General features: G+C 41.3%; 1 protein-coding gene across 1 annotated transcript in view; it reads right to left on the reverse strand.

Moving 5' to 3' along the window:
* The window catches only part of LOC117513658 (low-density lipoprotein receptor class A domain-containing protein 4-like), an 832,720-nt gene extending 811,260 nt beyond the window's left edge, over positions 1–21,460 (reverse strand). The window contains 1 exon segment of the mRNA XM_034173890.1: positions 21,381–21,460. The gene's annotated coding sequence lies outside the window, so the exon portion shown is untranslated.
* Positions 21,461–22,066: the final 606 nt, after the last annotated feature.

Below are 22,066 nucleotides of genomic sequence, written 5' to 3' on the forward strand. Positions count from 1 at the left end.
TTTTGTGCAGGTCTGGATGAGGATCCACCTGACAAGGGGTTGAAGTGCCGCCCAAAAGATTAGAGAAGCAGCTGTGACCGGAGGGTATAGGTTCATTCCAGGTTGGAACAAAAAAAAAAAAAAAAAAAAAGCAGCACCTGTGCTTTGGTGGGAGGTGACAGTCTGACAGAACTGGAGACCACAGGACTCGCTGTTCAAACACCCTTCAGGCTGGAACATCAAGGGCCTTCCACCAAGGTTTCTTCCATCCCCAGGTTTCTCCCACCTAGTGCAGGGGTATTCACCTCGTTCCAGAAAGGGCCGAGAGGGTTCAGGTTTTCTTTGCAACCACCCACTCCACCAGGTGAGTTCACTGAGTAACTGATTCCATCCCCTCAATGTATGTTACTCAGTAAAGTGTGGAAGTGTGTGTGGATTTACATACAAAGAAACCAAATAAGTGCAGAAAAGTTATGTAAAATGGAACGCACCAGGGGAAAGCATCAAACATGCTGATTGAAAGTTATTTAATATACTTTATACAAAGTTTGGTTGTTGGTAATGAAGCTTCAAGACGCCTCCTGTGTGGAGAAACTAGTCTCATGCATTGCTCGGTGTGATTTTGGTCCATTCTTCCACAAAAACAGTCTTCAATTCTTTAAGATTTTGTGGACCTCTTCTACAACCCCTGGCAATAATGATGGAATCACCGCCTCGAGGATGTTCATTCAGTTGTTTAATTTTGTAGAAAAAAGCAGATCACAGACATGACACAAACGAGTCATTTGAAATGGCAAACTTTCTGGCTTTAAGAAACACTATAAGAAATCAAGAAAAATAACTGTGGCAGTCAGTAATGGGTTACTTTTTTAGACCAAGCAGAGGGAAAAAAAATATGGACTCACTCAATTCTGAGGAATAAATTATGGAATCACCCGTAAATTTTCATCCCCAAAACTAACACCTGCATCAAATCAGATCTGCTCATTAGTCTGCATCTAAAAAGGAGTGATCACACCTGACATGAATCATGGCTCCAACACGAGAGATGTCAATTGAAACAAAGGAGAGGATTATCAAACTCCTAAAAGAGGGTAAATCATCACGCAATGTTGCAAAAGATGTTGGTTGTTCACAGTCAGCTGTGTCTAAACTCTGGACCAAATACAAACAACATGAGGTGGTTGTTAAAGGCAGACATACTGGTAGACCAAGGAAGACATCAAGGACTGAAAACTTACAGGCAATATGTCTCAAAAAATTGAAAATGCACAACAAAACAAATGAGGAACGAATGGGAGGAAACTGGAGTCAGCGTCTGTGACCGAACTGTAAAGAAACCACCTAAAGGAAATGGGATTTACATACAGAAAAGCTAAAGGAAAGCCATCATTAACACCTAAACAGAAAAAAACAAGGTTACAATGGGCTAAGGAAAAGCAATCGGGGACTGTGGATGACTGGATGAAAGTCATTCAGTGATGAATCTCGAATCTGCATTGGGCAAGGTGATGAATGCTGGAACTTTTGTTTGGTGCCGTTCCAATGAGATTTATAAAGATGACTGCCTGAAGAGAAAATGTAAATGTCATTGATGATATGGGGGCTGCATGTCAGGTAAAGGCACTGGGGAATGGCTGTCATTACATCATCAATAAATGCACAGTTTACGTTGATATTTTGGACACTTTTCTTATCCCATCAATTGAAAGGATGTTTGGGGATGATGAAATCATTTTTCAAGATGATAATGCATCTTGCCATAGAGCAAAAACTGTGAAAACATTCCTTGCAAAAAGACACAGAGTCAATGTCATGGCCTGCAAATAGTCTGGATCTTAATCCATTGAAAATCTTTGGTGAAGTTGAAGAAAATGGTCCATGACAAGGCTCCAACCGGCAAAGCTGATCTGGCAACAGCAATCAGAGAAAGTTGGAGCCAGATTGATGAAGAGTACTGTTTGTCACTCATTAAGTCCATGCCTCAGAGACTTCTTAAAGCCAGAAAGTTGCCATTTGAAATGACTTTAGTTTTGTGTCATGTCTGTGATCTGCTTTTTTTTCCCTACAAATTAAACAACTGAATGAACATCCTCCGAGGCCGGTGATTCCATAATTTGTGCCAGGGGTTGTATGAACTCTTAATCTTAATCTTTAGTTCTTTCCAGATTTTCTATTGGATTCCAGTCAGCTGATAGGCTAGTCAAGATACAGTGAAATAGAGGTCCACCCGGGACAAATTACAAAAGTAATTCCACTGGTGTAATTTGAACCCCCCCCCCCCCCAAAAAAAAAGTCTATAATAACATACTAAAAGTCATGGAAAATCGGCGTAGTGGAGCAGTCCCAAAATCCAAGATGGCTGCCCGAAAACAGGAAATTTTTCAGTTTTTCAGCTCTAACTTAAAAAATATTGATTTTAAGCCAAATAAATGTATGGAAGTTGAATATAAAGTTGCATATTGTGTACAGTTTGGTACTAAATTCATGTCTAACTTTTACGGTTGTTGAGTACGTTGTTACTTTTGTGCCTTTATAACAAGCATATCACACATGCAAGGGCTTATCTCGTGTACCATGAACTATATGAATTCAAACACAAATGTAGTAAAGAATGCTCCCTTTCCTAGCTTCTGCAGGGCACAACCACTACACCAGATCCCTCTACCTCTATCTGAGAGGATGCACATTTGCAGCACACATCTCCTGATGTTTACAGCTTTTTCAGTCAAGGGTTTCATGTTGTGCACAGATCAGATTGCTACTGGGCTGGCCTCTCTGCAGATCTGATTGTACAGCAGGGTCCTAATGCAAAGTCTGAAGACTTGGTGGCCTGACTCATAGCAGAGGTATGACTGAGATCAGAGGCTAGTAGTGGGTATTGTCCTCAGGTGCATGTTCTGCTGTGAACCTGGCCATGCAGGAGCTCGCTGATGTCAGGTACCTAGCCAGTAGCAGCACAAGGACAGTCACAGTCCAGCACTAAGAAGGACACAGAGGACACATGTAGCCTCATTTCATTTCTCCTGCCAAGAAACCCTTTCCATGAGGAGGAGCAAACACTGTGCAACATTGTAACTGGTGTAGCTGCACAGGCTACAGTAAATGCTCTTCACTCAGTTGACATCGGAAATGAGATCATCATGTCCATGTTGGACAAAACCATCTTCGAGTCACTCCTTCAAGAAGAAACATCAAGTGGTGACAATGGACAGTGGCTCTGTTGTCCAAATCCAGGATGACATTGTTCACACTGATCCACAGATTCTATTCCAGTGACTGGTCATGGCAGGAAATCAACAAGAGAATGTGGAGAACATCTTAAAATATGAGCTCTGCAGCTTTCCACCATCACTGTTTGAGAACAAGACCCTTCCCCATCCAGCAAACAAAGCCACACTTGCTGATGCAATGTGGAAGCATTCCGCTACAGTGAAGGACACAGGCATAACTGACAGCAAAGTTTATGTCTTAGATGGTGGAGCATTGCTGCACAGAATCCCTTGGAACCAAGGACATACGTACCATCAAATATGTCAGTAATATTTCAGCTATGTCTCAGCCCATTATGGAAAGCCAACAGTTGTATTTGATGGCTATGTCTTAGGTCCATCAACCAACCACGTTGCTCAGGAGGACCAAAGGTCGCACTGGCTCATCTGTGCAAGTCCTTGGCTCAAGGTTATTCCAGGGAAAGAAGGAAGACTTCTTGACAAACATACACAACAAGCAACAGTTTGTGACTATTCTGGGGCAACTGCTGTAGGAGAATGGATGCAATATTGAGCATGCATCTGCTGATGCAGACTTGCTGATTGCAAGAACAGCAGTCAACAGTTGTTGTTGCAGATGACACTGATATCTAGATTCTGTTGTGCTATCATGTTCGTCTCGATGTGAAGAATTTGTTCCTTTGTCCTGAGCCAAAGAGAAATAACAGCAAAACCACAAAGTTCTGGAACATCTACAAACTGAAGTGTAGCCGTAGCCCAGATGTATGCAAGAATATTCTCTTTGTCCATGCAGTCCTAAGATGCGACACTAGCTCTCATGTTTATGGCATAGGCAAACCTGCATCCCTGAAGGTGTTAATGAAACATACAGCATTCAAACGGGATACACAAGTCTTTACAGCTCCCAACTAGTCACAGAAGAAGGTGATTGCTTCTGGCGAACATGCCCTGGTACTGTTATATGGCAGCAAAGATGTCAAGAAGCTTGAACACCCTCAGACTGGAATGCTTCCATCAGAAAGTAAGCACAGGTCTTGCAGCTGTCCAGCCTGAAAACCTGCCACCAACATCAGCTTCAGCTAAATTTCATAGTCTGAGAGTTTACCACCAAGTGCAAAAGTGGATAGGCAATGATCTAGACCCTCAGAAGGGGGGATGGCTGCTGAGAGATGGAAAATTATTTCTGAATCACACAGACATGGGCCCAGCACCACCAGCATTGCTGGATATCATCAGGTGCTCATGCAAAACAGATCCTCAAGTCACATGTGCACTTGCCGAAAGCATGGCCTTCAGTGTTCAACTGCATGTGGTCAGTGTTGTGGGTTTTGTAGTAATGTTATTTCCTCAACGTCCAGTGATAACAATCCTCATTTGTTGAAACTTTTGATTTTCTCTCATAGAAATGGGTAAATATCATTCAAGGTACCAAAGTGTTGAATTTTTGATTAAAATCTAAACAATTTTGAATTTTTTTTTTCAAAATTTGATTGCAAACCACACAATGACATATTTCTGGAAATTTTTGGTGGTTTAAGAATTTGCCGTCATTGGTAACTAAGGAACCACAGCAGATAGAGATGGTTTTGATGTCAGAATGTGCACAGTATACATATTTCTATTAAACTTTAATACATTTATGGGTGTATGTTGAATAGTTTTGATGATATCTGCTAAGAACCGTTTTTTGCGTGATTTCACGTCAGTAGGAGTATATATATATATATATATCTGTACAACCGAATATAGAACAAATGAGGTACCAAACATGTCGGCAATACCCAATTTTATATTCAACTTCAATACTCTATAGGGTTTTAAAATGAATATTTCCAAGTTAAGGCTGAAAAACCCAAACTAAGTGCCTGTTGTTGGGGTGGCCATCTTGGATTTTGGGGCTGTTTCACTACTCTGGAATTTCCATGACTTTTAGTATGTTTATTGTAGACTTTTGGGGGTCCAAATGACACCAAAGACATTACTTTTGCAATTTGAGCGGGTCAAACCATATCTTGACTAGCCTATGATTGACTAGACAATTCTAGCATCTTTATTTTCATTCTGAGACCAGTTGAGTTTCCTTGTCTGTTTGGGATCATCGTCTTGCTGAAATGTCCACCCTCGTTTCATCTTCTTCATCCTGGTTGATTTTTATCAAGAATGTCTCAGTACATTTTTCCATTTTTCATCCTTCCTCCAATTGTATTAAGTTTGTCAGTGAAAAACAGCTCCACATTATGATGATCCACCTCCAAACTTCACCAGTGATGTTTATGGTGTGTATTATGACATCTAGAGTTCAGGTTTGGTCTCACCTGTCCAGATTAGTCTCCCAGTATTACACTTGTTGTGCAGCAAAACTTAAACAAGCTTCAACCTGCTTTTCTTCAGGAAGGGAGTCTTCTTTGGTGAGTGTGCACAGGTCATGGCAGTTGAGTGCATTACTTGTATTCTTTGAAACAACTGTACCTGCTAATTCCAGGTCTTTCTGAAGCGCTCCACAAGTGGTCCTTGGATAATTGTTCCCATAATTCTTTCACCTCTCGATCAGAAATCTTGGGAGGAGCACCTCGTCCTGGCCCAGTTTATGGTGATGTGATGCTCTTTCAACTTCTGGATTGTATCAACAATGCTCACTGGAACATTCAGAAGTTTAGAAATCCCTCTGTAACCAATATGTATTACAACAATAAAGTTGAGAAGATCTTGAGAGTTTTTTAATTTTACTCATGAGATGTTTCTTGTGTGACACCTTGGTAATGAGACCATCAGTTGGAACTGAACTAGCTGATATTAATTTGCACTGACAAGGGGCAGGACTGCTGTCCAATTACAGATGTATCAGCTGGTGTCTCATCTTTCTATGCCTTTTTGCACCTACCTTTCGTCAGGTGTTCAAATATTTATTTCATTCATTTTGTCATTTCAAATTCATAATTTATGGACATCTACAGTTTGACTTCTTTGTATGTGTGGATTTCATTAGGTTTCATGTCAGTAGCACCTTTAGAAATATGTTTACTGAAGAAAGACAGTGATTCAATACTTATTTTACTCATATTTTGCATCCCATGACCTTTGACCTAAAGTACCATCTCATTAAAGCAACAGTTGAGTTCTTGAGTTTTGTTTCATCTGAACTTGCTTAAACCAGAGACTTGCGAGGAAAAATATAAAGTAAATAGACAATGTCTGATGATGAATTGAACACATGTTCAAAATGTTACAGCAGTGAGAATTAAACACTATAGAAATTATACATCAAAACGTTATTTCCATTGTGTACAGAAATCAATATATTACATAAAGTATGTGCAAACTGTGAATTAAATCAGGTCACTTTACTTCATATTCAATGAAAATTGGCTGCGAGACTTTTTTTTTGTGACATCACACGTTCTTGCTTTAGTTTACTTGTATTTATCCAGAGGCAGTCCCGGTCCCAAAACTGTTTATTTATGGATGTGAATCCAGTACCTCTGAGCCATTTAGGCCATTTGTCCAGAGCAAGAGAAGAAATGGAGATCTAATTTTTGTGTGACTGGAACAGCGATTAGCGCCATGTAAACCGCAGCAAGTGGGTCTGGAAAGCTGCCGAACAAAAGCCCCCATCAGAGGAAACTCTCTTAGCCGTGTAATAAACATTAACCAGTCTAATGTTGGCCCCATCGTCACCAAATTAAGTACATCTGGACCGCTTGGAACCAGACGTTGCTGGGAAGTCAACACCTGGCACAGACAAAGGTCGCTGATGAGCATCCGCTGCTACAGGAAAATGATGTCAAATTCTGCCTTAGTTAATCTTGAACTCACGATAAAAGGAGCACAAATTCAGAAAAAAGGCACCTAGATTAGAACCAAAACTAATGATAATCTGTTAGTTGTCAGAAATAATATTAATAAAATAATAATCTGACCCAGGTTCCATCTTTCCTAAATCAAACTGCAATCAATTTAACAGAGAGATGAGTCATGTGACTAACAGCTGAGTTTTTTTTTAAATAGATAAATGTATAGTTAGTTTTGTTAAAATAACACCCAGAGAGGAGTTCTAAAATTCGTCTGACATTTTGAATGATTAGAATCTGAGGAAATTCCACTGCATCTTTAAATTTATCCAATAAAAACCAAAGGTTATAGCCAATCGATTAGTACAGAGAGAGTCGGGCTGTTTTCACAATCACAAAAATGTCAAACTTTTTACTTACTTCTTATCACTGCAAACAGATATATTGGGATTATGAGCATTTGGTCAAATTGAACAAAACACAGACTGGATTTTGGCAAGTAAAAAAAAAAAAGCCCCTAAAGGTCAGAGCCCTCAGATTGACTCTGAGGAGTCTTTGAAGGGTTCATTCCTGCAAGTTGGAAAGGACTGCAACCAAATCAACTCAAAAATAAATAAATAACTCATAACAGAAGGCTGATTCTATGGTACCAGAATTACAATGAGAGCTAATTTTTCAGGTAGAGCTGAAGTAGAGCACAACTTTACTGCCACTGGAATTACTGTTTGACTTACTGTTTGACTGACTTATCGTTACTCCAGGTAGCTCCAGAACTTCACCAGTGTAATGAGACTTAAAGTATCAGGAACCACAGAAGAGAACAACATGTTCACGTGTGACTGAGTAACCCAGGTTTCGGTCACAGCAGTGTGGCCTCGTGGCACGATCCACGATCAGCTGATGGAAACTGAATCGTTCAGCTCCAGGCACAAATGTTTCTCAGAGTCTAGCTGCCCACATGGAGGTCTGATCATGGTGGGGTGGATGTGGTCTCGAAGGCTTTAACTGCTCCTCTCCTGTGGGCCCTGCAGAGACGGCGGCGTCGACCCAAATCCAGCTGCCCTGTGGAGGTGCAGCAGCGGTGATAAGTTCAAAGCGACGCCTCACCTGTTAGCTGGATAACCACACTTCCATTTGTGTGGAACTCGATGAGCAGCAGGCCGGCGTGTCTGCCTGCAGAAGTGGGCTTGAACTGGACGGGGAGCTTCAGGTAGTGTTGAGGTCTAATAGGTGGAGAAGAAGAAGAAGGAGAAGAAGGAGAAATGTCAGAACACGAACCTGAGCAAGAATACGGATCACTGTCGTTACACAGCTGCATCTTGTTACTTCACGGTACCCCTTCTACCCACAAGGTGGCAGTGCTGTGCAATGCAAACATTCTGTCAATTTGTCCTGTTATCAGCCACAAAAGCTCCTCAGGAGTTTTAAATTAATTCACTTTTATTCCTGTATGACAAAACTCAATTTTAACTTATCTACTTTAATCAGCTTAAACACCTTTACACACTCAGGTGGGCACCACACCACTCTGGACCTTCAGTGTGAGGTTTTTTTTTTTCCCCTCAACAGAATGAAGGTTTCCAGGAGTTTTGTTCAAATTACAAGTCTGAAGTGACCTGAAACTGACTTTTCCCACCTGGATGGTTAACAGTCGTGTTAGTACTTTATAAAATTCCCCATGGAGCACAGACAATCAGAGGAAACGCAGAGACTGGTATCTTACGCCATTTACAGCGATTGATGATTGATCCTTGATGTGAAGTTGTAAAGCTAAACAACCTTTAAAATAAAGTGAATAAAATCTGTGCAGAATGCTCACACTGGTCCTCCACATCTGCAGCAGGCTGCACGGTCCTGCTCAGATGTCTCATCCCACTTCTGGATGTTTCCCACAGCAAAACTCATTAACAGACATCAGCTATGATTCTGATAACTCACATCATATTATTGGACTTTTTCCACTGGAAAGGCTGCAAAAAAAAAAAAAAAAAAAAAAAAATCCCCACTCATGTTTGCTAAATGTTCAGGAAAGGACACTTCTTTTAGTCAACAGACTAAAAAAAACTCATTCCCACAGCCATTGCTCTCCTAAATAACACCTAAGACTCACTGTTGCACTTAAGTCTATACTGACTCGCACCTTATTTCTGGGCTCTTGTTTTATATATTTATTCTGCTGTGTTTTTGTTTTTTATGGTTTTTTATGAATTTGTATGATGTGGTTTTATGAATGTAATGTATTTTTACTGCTGACTGCACCTGAATTGCCCCCATGGGGACTAAATAAATGATCAAATCAAATCTTGAAACACATCCTGGTGTATCTGAAGTGGCCTCCATGAGCAAGCAAAGTACATTCATGAACATGATACTATCTCTTGGCCTCACTTTCACTGCATGTGCTTGTTCAGGAAAGGACAAATTTTAAACAGAAAATCACAGTACCACTGTTGGACCATGCCTCCATCGTACTGTACTGTCTGATACTTTGTAATGATACTCTGATAATATAGTGCATACTTGACTTGCAAAAATGCCTTTTACAGTGGATCCACAAAGTATTCACAGCACTTCACTTTTTCCACATTATGCTAGTCTTATTCCAACATGGAGGAAACTCATTTTTTCCTCAGAATTCTACACGCAATACCCCATAATGACAATGTGAAAAAAAGCAAACATATTTAAATAAAAAAGTAAGAAATCACATGCACATAAGCATTCACAGCCTTTGCATGAAGCTCAAAATTGAGCTCAGGTGCATCCTGTTTCCATTGATCACCCTTGAGATGGTTCTACTATTCCTAGAGCTGGCTGCCCGTCTAAACTGAGTGATGGGGGAGACAGACCTTAGTCAGGGAGGTGACCAAGAACCTGATGGTCTGTCACAGCTCCAGCATTCCTCTGTGGACAGAGGAGAACCTTTCAGAAGGACAAACATCTGCAGCAATCCACCAATCAGGCCAGACAGAAGAGTGGCCAGACAGAAGCCCTCCTTAGTAAAAGGTATATGACAGCCCACGTGGAGTTTTGACAAAAGGCACCTGAAGGACCTCTCAGACCATGAGAAACCTGAATCTGACTGAACATCTCTGGAGAGATCTGAAAATGTCTGCGCACCGACGCTCACCATCCAACCTGATGGAGCTTGAGAGGTGCTGCAAAGAGGAATGGACAAAACTGCCCAAAGATAGGTGCACTAAGCTTGTGGCATCATATTCAAGAAGATGTGAGGCTGTAATTGCTGCCAAAGGTGCATCAACAAAGTATTGAGCAAAGTGTGTAAATATTTATGTACATATGATTTCTTAGTTTTTTATTTTTAATTAATTTGCAATTAAAAAAAAACAGTTTCTTTCCTCATGTCATTATGGGGTGTTGTGAGTAGAAATTTTGAAGGGGGAAAAATAATTAATACCATTTCAGAACAAGGCTGTAATATAAATGTGGAAAAAGTAAAGCGCTGTGAATATTTTCTGGATGCACTGCATACTTGCTGCCATGATGGTCACTGTTCAGGAAAAGGTTGAGTTTGCAGCCTTTCATGTGCAAATACTTCATATCAAGTGGCTCGAATCACTTTGCAAAAACAGATATGTAGCACACACGTTCAAGTCACTTCAGGTAAAGTGGATTTACTCTCAGTCCAGTACTACAGAGGCATGAGCAAGAATTTCACACGAGAATTAAAGCAGACTTAAAGATGAATAAGAGAAACCTTTTGATCACATCATGAACCTTAAAGACACATTAAAGGACACGGTGACTCCTTTTTAAGTCACTGTAATCCTGAACATCAGCTCTAAGTGACTGCTTGACAGGAAGTATACCGAATTAGGTGAAGACACGTCAGACAAAGACATGTTGACCAGCTGCTGTGAATGGGGGAAAAAAAAAAAAAAAAAAAAAAAAAAAAAAAAGGTATTAGAGACATGACTCACCTGAGTGAATATTTGGAATGCTTGAGGTGGAACGGCTCAGTAGGCTTTACAAATTTCAGCTGCAAGTCAATTAGAGAAGCCAAACATCAAACATCAAATCCATGCAAAGCACAACAATTATTGGGGATTATTACATTTATCAATCAGAAAACACACTCGTGCAAACGCTCAACAGCACACAGAATAAACAAATCTTCAGCATTCAATATGAAATCTCTGAAAACTCATATTAGCTCATCATTAATACATCAGCAGTGACTAGCACCAACAGCGCACATGCAGGCTGTTGTGTTTGCACGTAAAATTAAATTTAAATCTGAGTAAAGCTCACCTCTCAGGAGTGTGTGCTATTTTTTTTTTTTAACATTCTTAATATTCTTGAGGTTTGTCTCATAAAATGTTCAACATAACGACAATTATTTATTTCTATTTGATCTGTTATTTGCAGGTCAAAGTCAAAAACAATAATAAGAATATTAATTATAATTAATAACTAGCGTGTTGCCTGTGAGGATCTACGGGCTCTAGATTGGGTAATGTTTATAAATATGTAGCTGACATTTTCAAGGGTTGCAATAAATTAAGCAAAGCTTGTATAATGAGTTAGAATGGCGCGTAAGTCCAGAATGTTTTAAGAACCTTAAACCGAAACAGTTTTTAAAGGAAGAACTCAACCCTTTTATTTTTTGTTAATTGCATAATGTTTATGTTCATTTACTGTCATAATGTATTTATAAATTGTTTAGGTTCTTGTTGTCATATACACACTATTATTATTATTATCATTATTATTTTATTACTTCGATTGTCATTTTTATTTTTTAAATGGACCACAAAGGAATAATGTGTTTTCACTTTCTTGTGTCATTGATGCATTTTTAACATATTTACAATTATATTATGTAATTACATTGAACTTACTAAAAAAATTAAATAAAAAAATCATGCAGCTTTTAATATATTTATGATTTACCGCCCCCTGCTGGAATGGCGTGTGAGTCCAGACTGTAATTATCAATGTTCATTGTTCAGTGTTGTTAGCTAATATCCATAGTTTCTCAAAAAATATTAGCCCTATCAGCGTTCCATTTAAGTGGCATTCATCCTTGACCCAAAATACATAAGCATACCAAAGGGCAAATGTCAGCTCTCCACAGTTTGCCCATGATCAAAGTTATACACATGTAGGCAGACATGTACACAGATACCACTTCTCTTTTAATATTGTGTCGAGCTGTGTGGAACAACGAAAATCTCACCCACAAACAGACGGTGGTGGAAGACATCAAACGCACTACACTTCCCATGGTAACGGCAACACGACACTTAAACTGACTAAACCAACTGAACTACAAAAACACAATAAATCAATAACACTAACAACACTGTTAAACTAATATGCACCACAATAACATTTAAAACCCCCAAACCACGAACTCCCACGGTGCATTGCAGCACAATGTATATTGTTCACTGTTGTTAGCTAATATCACTAACTCCTCTAAAATATTAGTCCTATCAGCTTTCTGTTTTCGCAGCGTTCATCTTTGATCCAAAATACACAAGCATACCAAACAGAAAATGTCAGCTCTCCTCATTTTCTCCATGATCAAAGCCATACAACACTCATGCACACACAGGCCACTTTGGCTATTATAATATAGATATTTTATAAGGAAAATGTGGAGAAATCCCAATATTGAACCAGTATCTAAGTTTAAAATGCTTATGCTCAATTTAAATTGTGAAACCACAAAATGTCATCTGAAAATGTAAATATGTAGATAATTTGATAGTAGAACTGATTTACACTTTCGCATTAAATGTATGTGAACATCATGCAGTAACACCTGGGGCCTGTACTACGAAGCGGGGTTAACTTACTCAGATGTTACCCAGGGTCAACCTCTTAAACCGGGGTTGACAAAACCTGGTTTTCTCAAGTGGTGTTAATCGGTACTACGACGCTGAATAAGATGTTGATTTGTTGAACCTGTGTTAACCTAACTGGAGTATGTGCGCGTTCACATAAAAGGGGCGGGTTGCAGCACACGTCACCATTTTTCAATGATGGCGAGGTCACCTTACATTACCGAAGAAGAATGCACGATTATTATGCGGAGCTACGAGGAATTTCAATTAACGTTAAGGGGGAAATCGAACACATCGTCTGCCAATAAAGCAAGACAGGCTTGTTGGCAACGTATTGCTGATCGGGTAAATGCGTAAGAACAATTCAACTGTTCTCCAAATCTGTTACAGATAATTAACCTGTGGAATGTCTAATATGTGTAAAAAAAATGACCCTCTTTCATTAATTACGGCCAAATGCAACACGATTCAGAGGTGGGCATAGGCCTACTAATAAATGTTTGGTTAATTTAATGTTTCCTAAATAGGCTACCTTGACTGTATGATTGCTATTCCTAATCCTGTCAATATTTCAGATGCAATAGCAGTGCCAAACGCACCTGGCGGCAGGTGAAGATGAAATATAAAAACATCCTTCAGAACGGTAGGTTTATATTCATAGCTTGATAAGCCCCACTTCGCCTAATTAATGGACATGCATTAGACCTATTTTGATATTAGTAATTACCCGCGATTGCATAAAACCCTTCTTTGATTTGCATTGCGGATAAATGGCCAGGGAAAATGACAAATGCATCCAACACTTTAGATAGAGCAAGTACTACCTTGCGAATCTCAGATGTTCAGCATCACCGATGGAATACATAAATTGTCCACTGGCAAAACGGGCACAAGGCACATTATCTGCTCGATCGTCGGGGCATTGCAACACTGTAAAAAAAATGACTTGTTTTTACAGGAAAACGCTGGCAGCTGTGGTTACCGGGGAATTCCTGTTAAACATACAGCAGCACAGTAGATAACATTACAGACATACACTCAACAAAAATCTAAACGCAACACTTTTGGTTTTGCTCCCATTTTGTATGAGATGAACTCAAAGATCTAAAACTTTTTCCACATACACAATATCACCATTTCCCTCAAATATTGTTCACAAACCAGTCTAAATCTGTGATAGTGAGCACTTCTCCTTTGCTGAGATAATCCATCCCACCTCACAGGTGTGCCATATCAAGATGCTGATTAGACACCATGATTAGTGCACAGGTGTGCCTTAGACTGTCCACAATAAAAGGCCACTCTGAAAGGTGCAGTTTATCACACAGCACAACGCCACAGATGTCGCAAGAGTTGAGGGAGCGTAAAATTGGCATGCTGACAGCAGGAATGTCGACCAGAGCTGTTGCTCGTGTATTGAATGTTCATTTCTCTACCATAAGCTGTCTCCAAAGGCATTTCAGAGAATTTGGCAGTACATCCAACCAGCCTCACAACCGCAGACCACATGTAACCACACCAGCCCAGGACCTCCACATCCAGCATGTTCACCTCCAAGATCGTCTGAGACCAGCCACTCGGACAGCTGCTGAAACAATCGGTTTGCATAACCAAAGAATTTCTGCACAAACTGTCAGAAACCGTCTCAGGGAAGCTCATCTGCATGCTCGTCGTCCTCATCGGGGTCTCGACCTGACTCCAGTTCGTCGTCGTAACCGACTTGAGTGGGCAAATGCTCACATTCGCTGGCGTTTGGCATGTTGGAGAGGTTGTTCTCTTCACGGATGAATCCCAGTTTATCCGAGAAATTGTGGATGTGCCTGGATTTTTTTTTTTTTAGATTCTGTCTCTCACAGTTAAAGTGTACACGATAAAAATTACAGACCTCTCCATGCTTTGTAGGTGGGAAAACCTACAAAACTGACAGGGGGTCAAATACTTATTTTCTCCACTGTATATGTTGCAGGAAAAATTGCAAGGACATGGCAAACAATACCACAGAAAACTGCCAATGTATTTTCTGGACTATGTCACTTTCCCCCTAGTTTGGGAGATCCTCTGACTTCATCCATCCATCTTCTACCGCTTAGTCCAATTAAGGGTCGCGGGGGCTGGAGCCTATCCCAGCAGTCATAGAGCGCGAGGCGGGGTACACCCAGGACAGGACGCCAGTCTGTCGCAGGGCCCCAAACAGACAAACAAACACAGACACACCCACACACCCTACGGACAATTTTAAAGACTCCAATCCACCTAACCCACATGTCTTTGGATGTGGGAGGAACCGGAGCACTTGGAGGAAACCCGCGCACACATGGGAGAACATGCAAACTCCACACAGAAAGGCCACAGGAACTGAACCCACGACCGTCTCGCTGTGAGGCAACAGTGCTAACCACAAAGCCACCGTGCTGCCATCCTCTGACTTTTAAATTAAAAAAAAATAAGGTGATAGGTGATATCCAGATCACTGGATATCACCTAGAGTTCATTGGGGTAATTTTATCATAACAGAATTACAATCAAAGCAACTTTTTTAAATGGGAAGTTGAAATATGGCCAGATATTGCTGTCACTGTAATTCCATTATTAATAAAACCACCCAACACAGTGACTTAATAACCTTCCCAACCCCAGTTTATGCAAAACTTTGGGCTCGAATACATCTTCAAGCGATGCCAGCGTGCCGGCCACAGGGTTCAGCAACATAATCAGGATCCACTGCTTTATTAGCAAATCTCAGAGGATGCAAAGAAACTCTGTCAAAATTCACACGTGCATTAAATGAATACCCAAGGCGAGGATGCGGTTGACTTCTTGGCCGTGAAACCGGATCGCTCTGGTTCCCAAGCACTTTACTGCAGGCCTGCATCTAATCCAGAATGACTCTAAGACAGATTTGCTATTGCTGAAATTACACAAAGTGTGCTTGATAACTCAACGTTGTCCATTATCCTGAATGTATAGAGGAAATATCTGAAAATACAGTGCATTACAAACCGTGCCAGTGTGTTTTTGTAATGAAATGAGAACATCATCTAATATAAGTGGTTTCTCTGAACACACAAAAAATAATAATATTGCTATTCAACTTGCTCCTAGTAAAAAGGTGAGTTCAAATTGCTGTGCATTCTGCTTGTATTCTGGACATGCATTCAGTGTAAAAATCCATGTCAATCCGTACCGAATCGACTCAGCAAACCAGACACACCAAAAGCAATTACGCAACATAAAAGCATACAATGGGGCACAAGTGCCTTTGATTTTAAGAAGGTATCCACCAGGGTGCAGATTACAGTTGAAGCATCTCTTACTGACTGCAAATCATCTTCCTTGTCCCCATCAAAATGGTCATTTCAACATGAAAATGCAACATGATGTGTCCAATATACATTAAAAACCACGAGCCGCCTAGTGGGCCACTTTTGGTGAGCAGAACTGGTGCTGCGGGATGAACTGTACTTCAGCCCTGAAGTAAATACAGGGCTTATAACTTTTAGAGCCCACCCGGCCGATATGAGCCTTTCGCAAACATGCGGGTATCAGTGTCATTTTTGCTTAAATGAAAACATCTATTTAACAGAATTAAAAAAAAATAAAAGCAGATAACCACTTTGGCTGCTGGAAAATCTGTCATTACATAGCTTGTACAGCAGAGCGGGATCTGACGAGACCCCCATCACCCCTTGGTCACATTAGCTACAAGGGACAGAGGCAAAGTGACTAGATGCTGTGTTTTACAGCAACAACAGATGTTTGCTGTTCCAGTTAGGTGACGCTAACAGAGGAGAAGTCTATTTTATACAAATACTGAGTGATGGGACACAGTGACAATCTGAGTGAAGGCAGCATGACGGGAGGGTGACGTGGTGATAATATTTTTAATTATTTATAATAAAGTTAAAGTTTGAACTGAAAAACATCACACCTGAAGTACATTTGTCAAAAGAGTCATTGATGATGCAAATCTGATCAACCCGCCCGCCCCAAATCTACAACCCCTGGCAAAAATTATGGAATCACCGGCCTCGGAGAATGTTCATTCAGTTGTTTAATTTTGTAGAAAAAAGCAGATCACAGACATGACACAAAACTTTCTGGCTTTAAGAAACACTATAAGAAATCAAGAAAATAACTGTGGCAGTCAGTAACGGTTACTTTTTTAGACCAAGCAGAGGGAAAAAAATATGGACTCACTCAATTCTGAGGAATAAATTATGGAATCACCCTGTAAATTTTCATCCCCAAAAAACTAACCTCTGCATCAAATCAGATCTGCTTGTTTGTCTGCATCTAAAAAGGAGTGATCACACCTTGGAGAGCTGTTGCATCAAGTGGACTGACATGAATCATGGCTCCAACACGAGAGATGTCAATTGAAACAAAGGAGAGGATTATCAAACTCTTAAAAGAGGGTAAATCATCACGCAATGTTGCAAAAGATGTTGGTTGTTCACAGTCAGCTGTGTCTAAACTCTGGACCAAATACAAACAACATGGGAAGGTTGTTAAAGGCAAACATACTGGTAGACCAAGGAAGACATCAAAGTTTCAAGACAGAAACTTAAAGCAATATGTCTCAAAAATCGAAAATGCACAACAAACAAATGAGGAACGAATGGGAGGAAACTGGAGTCAACGTCTGTGACCGAACTGTAAAAAACCGCCTAAAGGAAATGGGATTTACATACAGAAAAGCTAAAGGAAAGCCATCATTAACACCTAAACAGAAAAAACAAGTTTACAATGGGCTAAGGAAAAGCAATCGTGGACTGTGGATGACTGGATGAAAGTCATATTCAGTGATGAATCTTGAATCTGCATTGGGCAAGGTGATGATGCTGGAACTTTTGTTTGGTGCCGTTCCAATGAGATTTATAAAGATGACTGCCTGAAGAGAACATGTAAATTTCCACAGTCATTGATCATATGGGGCTGCATGTCAGGTAAAGGCACTGGGGAGGTGGCTGTCATTACATCATCAATAAATGCACAAGTTTACATTGATATTTTGGACACTTTTCTTATCCCATCAATTGAAAGGGTTTGGGGATGATGAAATCATTTTTCAAGATGATAATGCATCTTGCCATAGAGCAAAAACTGTGAAAACATTCCTTGCAAAAAGACACATAGGGTCAATGTCATGGCCTGTAAATAGTCCGGATCTTAAGCCAATTGAAAATCTATGGTGGAAGTTGAAGAAAATGGTCCATGACAAGGCTCCAACCTGCAAAGCTGATCTGGCAACAGCAATCAGAGAAAGTTGGAGCCAGATTGATGAAGAGTACTGTTTGTCACTCATTAAGTCCATGCCTCAGAGAATGCAAGCTGTTATAAAAGCCAGAGGTGGTGCAACAAAATACTAGTGATGTGTTGGAGTGTGCTTTTGTTTTTCATGATTCCATAATTTTTTCCTCAGAATTGAGTGATTCCATATTTTTTTCCCTCTGCTTGGTCTAAAAAAGTAACCGTTACTGACTGCCACGATTTTTTTCCCTGATTTCTTATAGTGTTTCTTAAAGCCAGAAAGTTGCCATTTGAAATGACTTTAGTTTTGTGTCATGTCTGTGATCTGCTTTTTTCTACAAAATTAAACAACTGAATGAACATCCTCCGAGGCCAGTGATTCCATAATTTTTGCCATGGGTTGTATATCAGTGGGCTCTAATAACTGTTATGAAAATATTGGTCTTGTGGTGGAGTTCCAGTACAGCTCATATGGTGGCAGTGCCGTGGACAGAGTGCAGGAGCGGCACCGCAGACAGATTCTGGACCTGCAGAGTCGTCAGCCGTAGGGACAGCGCAAGTCCGTAGAACATGCTAGAACTGACGCTGTTGTCATCCTGAGCCTGGTTGCGGCTCTTCTCGTCAAGTGAAGCAGATGATTTTCTTATTAAAGAATGCCACGAATATCTGCTCCCAAAAATCCATATGGGCTGGGCTCTAATTGCTTTTGAAATAGCTTTCAGGACAGCACATTTACAGCCGATTTCAAATCATGAAGAAAAAAATGGGTTGTTTCAAATATTTAACACTGATTAACGCCATCTCTGGTTTATCGCCATTTTCGTTGTATTGTTGTTCCGACTGCATTCCTCTTCGTTATAACGCTTCCTAATTTGTGCTGGAAAGAGAGCCCTTGGCCGGATTGTGTTAATTTGAGGATTTGTACAGATTACATTTGAAATGTTAAAGTAGACCTGCATTGAAATAAATGCAGTCAGATCTTTGGACCAAAAAATGACATATTTACACTTAAGATCCTTCTGAATGTAGTAAAGTAAATCTGCAAGTCCAGATCTGTCATTCAACGGAGAAATCTTCATTTGAAAATGACAAATTTACAGCTAACATTTAGCCCTCCGCAAATTGTCCCCTCATCATGGACGCTGCCGAGACGTCAGGGACAAGCCCCTCTCCCAGCATGGCATGCGCGCGCCAACTGTAATTTGTGGATTTAGTCAGTTTGCATCTGCACCTTTTTCTGTCTTATACAGAAGGATCTACTTTTTAAAACCTCATATGTCTGCGGTACGCTTGGTGCGTACATATTTCTTTTATTTGTGCTGAAAATTATTTTTGTGGACTTTTTCATACGCCCGTTTGATTGAGTGTTGTCGCATTGAAATCTACTGTCTTTCACCTCCGGTGTTACCGTCGAGGCTACGGACGCGAGACCACAAAGAATCAAGTCATTAAAAATATATAAACCTCTCTCAGCGGCCACGGAGCTCTGCGGCTCCGATACCGAGACGTGCGGCGCTGCGGATTTTGCAGCAAGAGGTCTGTCCTTGCGAGCAACAGGTGTCACCGCGCACTGCATTAAAACGGTGAGCGTAGTCTCTGGACTTGTGCCAAGTTGGCTGCAAACTCCATTCATGTAGACAGAGAGGTGGTGCTGGCTGCACAGCAGACCCGGGGGTGTGTGAGTGCCGCGCGGCATTTAACGATGCGCACGCATTCGGTAAGCGTATCGGGGGCAGTGAGAGCAAGGCGTCGGGGAATAATGTCGCCCGCTGTCGATGCCCGCCGCTGATCTGATCCCCGGATATGAGCAAGCAGGAGCTGTATCTCACATTCATTGCAGCTTACTTTGGATGTTGAAACCAGGATGTGTATAACAGTAACATTACTAAGAGATAAAATCAATTTCAATGCGGGATCGGACTGAAGGCGGGAACACGTCGTCTTGTCACCGATGTCATGGAAATGATCTGGATGTACAAACTGTTTTCACAGAGGGCTAAATGTTAGCTGCAAATTTGTCATTTTTTAAACGAATATTCTCTGCTGAATTACAAATTTGGGCTTACAGATTTACTTTACTGCATTCACAAGGGTCTTATGAATACATATCAGCTATTTCTTTTCTGATATCTGACCACATTTATTTCAATGCAGGTCTCCTTTAAGCAAATGTTTCTACCTTAACATTAAGCCAACTCATCCGAAAATTCCAGCGCTGCCACTGCTCGTATCTCTTCTACTTGTTCTTTCAGCTGCTCCCATTAGGGGGCGCCACAGCAGATCAATTGTTTGTTTCCATCTCACCCTGTCCTCTGTACTGTCCTCTGTCCCACCAACCACCTGCATGTCCTGCCTCAGCACATCCATAAACTCCTCTTTGGCCCTCCCTCTTCTCCTCCTGCCTGGGGGCTCCATCCTCAGCATCCTTCTCCGTATATACCCTGGGTCCCTCCTTTGCACATGTCCAAACCATCTCAATCTCAGCTCTCTGACTTTGTCTCCAAACCATCCCACTGGGTGTCCCTCTGATATTTTTATTTTCATTTATATAACACTAAATCACAACAGAGTTGCCTCAAGGCGCTTCACACAAGTAAGGTCTAACCTTAAAAAGCCCCAGAGCAGCAGTGGTAAGAAAAAACTCCCTCTGAGGAAAAAAACTCAAGCAGACCAGACTCAAACCAGACCAGACCAGACTTCATTCCTTCTTATCCTGTCCATCCTCATCACTCCCAGAGAATCTCAACATCTTCAGCTCTGCCACCTCCAGCTCTGCCTCCTGTCTTCTTGTTAGTGCGACCGTTAATTTTGTCAAATTGTGCAAGCACGCCATTTGTGCTATAATCCACAGACCTATAAATTAGAAAAATGTTTTTTTTAGAATGACTTTTTCTTTGAGATTGTGAGACAGGAATGGTTGCTCGGCGTGCTTGTTTTGGGCTCGCTTTCAGACTTGCTTGTTTCTCTCCTGAGATCTGGCAACACAGCTCATCACCCACGGTGCGTGTGTGTGGGGGGAAAGTTGCCCTCAAACATGAGTGACAGCTCGACGTGTCACAGCGAACACGTCCATCACAACACATCGACAAATTCAGCGAACCACGACGTCAGCCTGCGCAGTTCGCGGGCGGAACCGCTAACTTAGCTGGGTTAGCTTAGCGCAGCAACTTCCAGCTCCGACCCAAAGTCTGCCGGAGGCGTACCGGCGTTCAGCCTCCAGGTCCGCCGAGGAGAACCAGAACCAGCCACCCACCACCACAGCTTCAACATGAAGCAGAACGGGGGGTGGGATAGACAATAACAGACGGGCGTCCTACCTGTAAAAAGCAGCCGCCCGGTGCTGATGTTCCGCTGCCAGACGTCGCCGGCGCTCCGCCGCCAGACTTCACATCACTCCGCTGACAGCTGCCGCCGCGGCGCCCTCTACACGACGCTCCGGCGACACCTGCAGGCCACCGTCGGCATAACAGGCCTACACACTATGAATGTGACGAAAAGTCAAAAATCTGGAAACAATTTGAAGAGTGTCAATGTGCCGTTTCCACAAAGGAATGACAATTCTTCAACAGTTAGTTGATCAAGAACTAATCATCTGATCCTGGTGACACAAAGAAATAACAGTAGATTTTAAGCGCCTTGGGGCAACTGTTGTTGTGATTTGGCGCTATATAAAAAATTGATTGATTGATTGATTGATTTTGTGCAGGTCTGGATGAGGATCCACCTGACAAGGGGTTGAAGTGCCGCCCAAAAGATTAGAGAAGCAGCTGTGACCGGAGGGTAGTAGGTTCATTCCAGGTTGGAACAAAAAAAAAAAAAAAAAAAGCAGCACCTGTGCTTTGTGGGAGGTGACAGTCTGACAGAACTGGAGACCACAGGACTCGCTGTTCAAACACCCTTCAGGCTGGAACATCAAGGGCCTTCCACCAAGGTTCTTCATCCCCAGGTTTCTCCACCTAGTGCAGGGGTATTCAACTCGTTCCAGAAAGGGCCGAGAGGGTTC

Source organism: Thalassophryne amazonica, chromosome 7 (genome assembly GCF_902500255.1).
Source record: "Thalassophryne amazonica chromosome 7, fThaAma1.1, whole genome shotgun sequence".
NCBI classification, from domain to species: Eukaryota; Metazoa; Chordata; class Actinopteri; order Batrachoidiformes; family Batrachoididae; genus Thalassophryne; species Thalassophryne amazonica.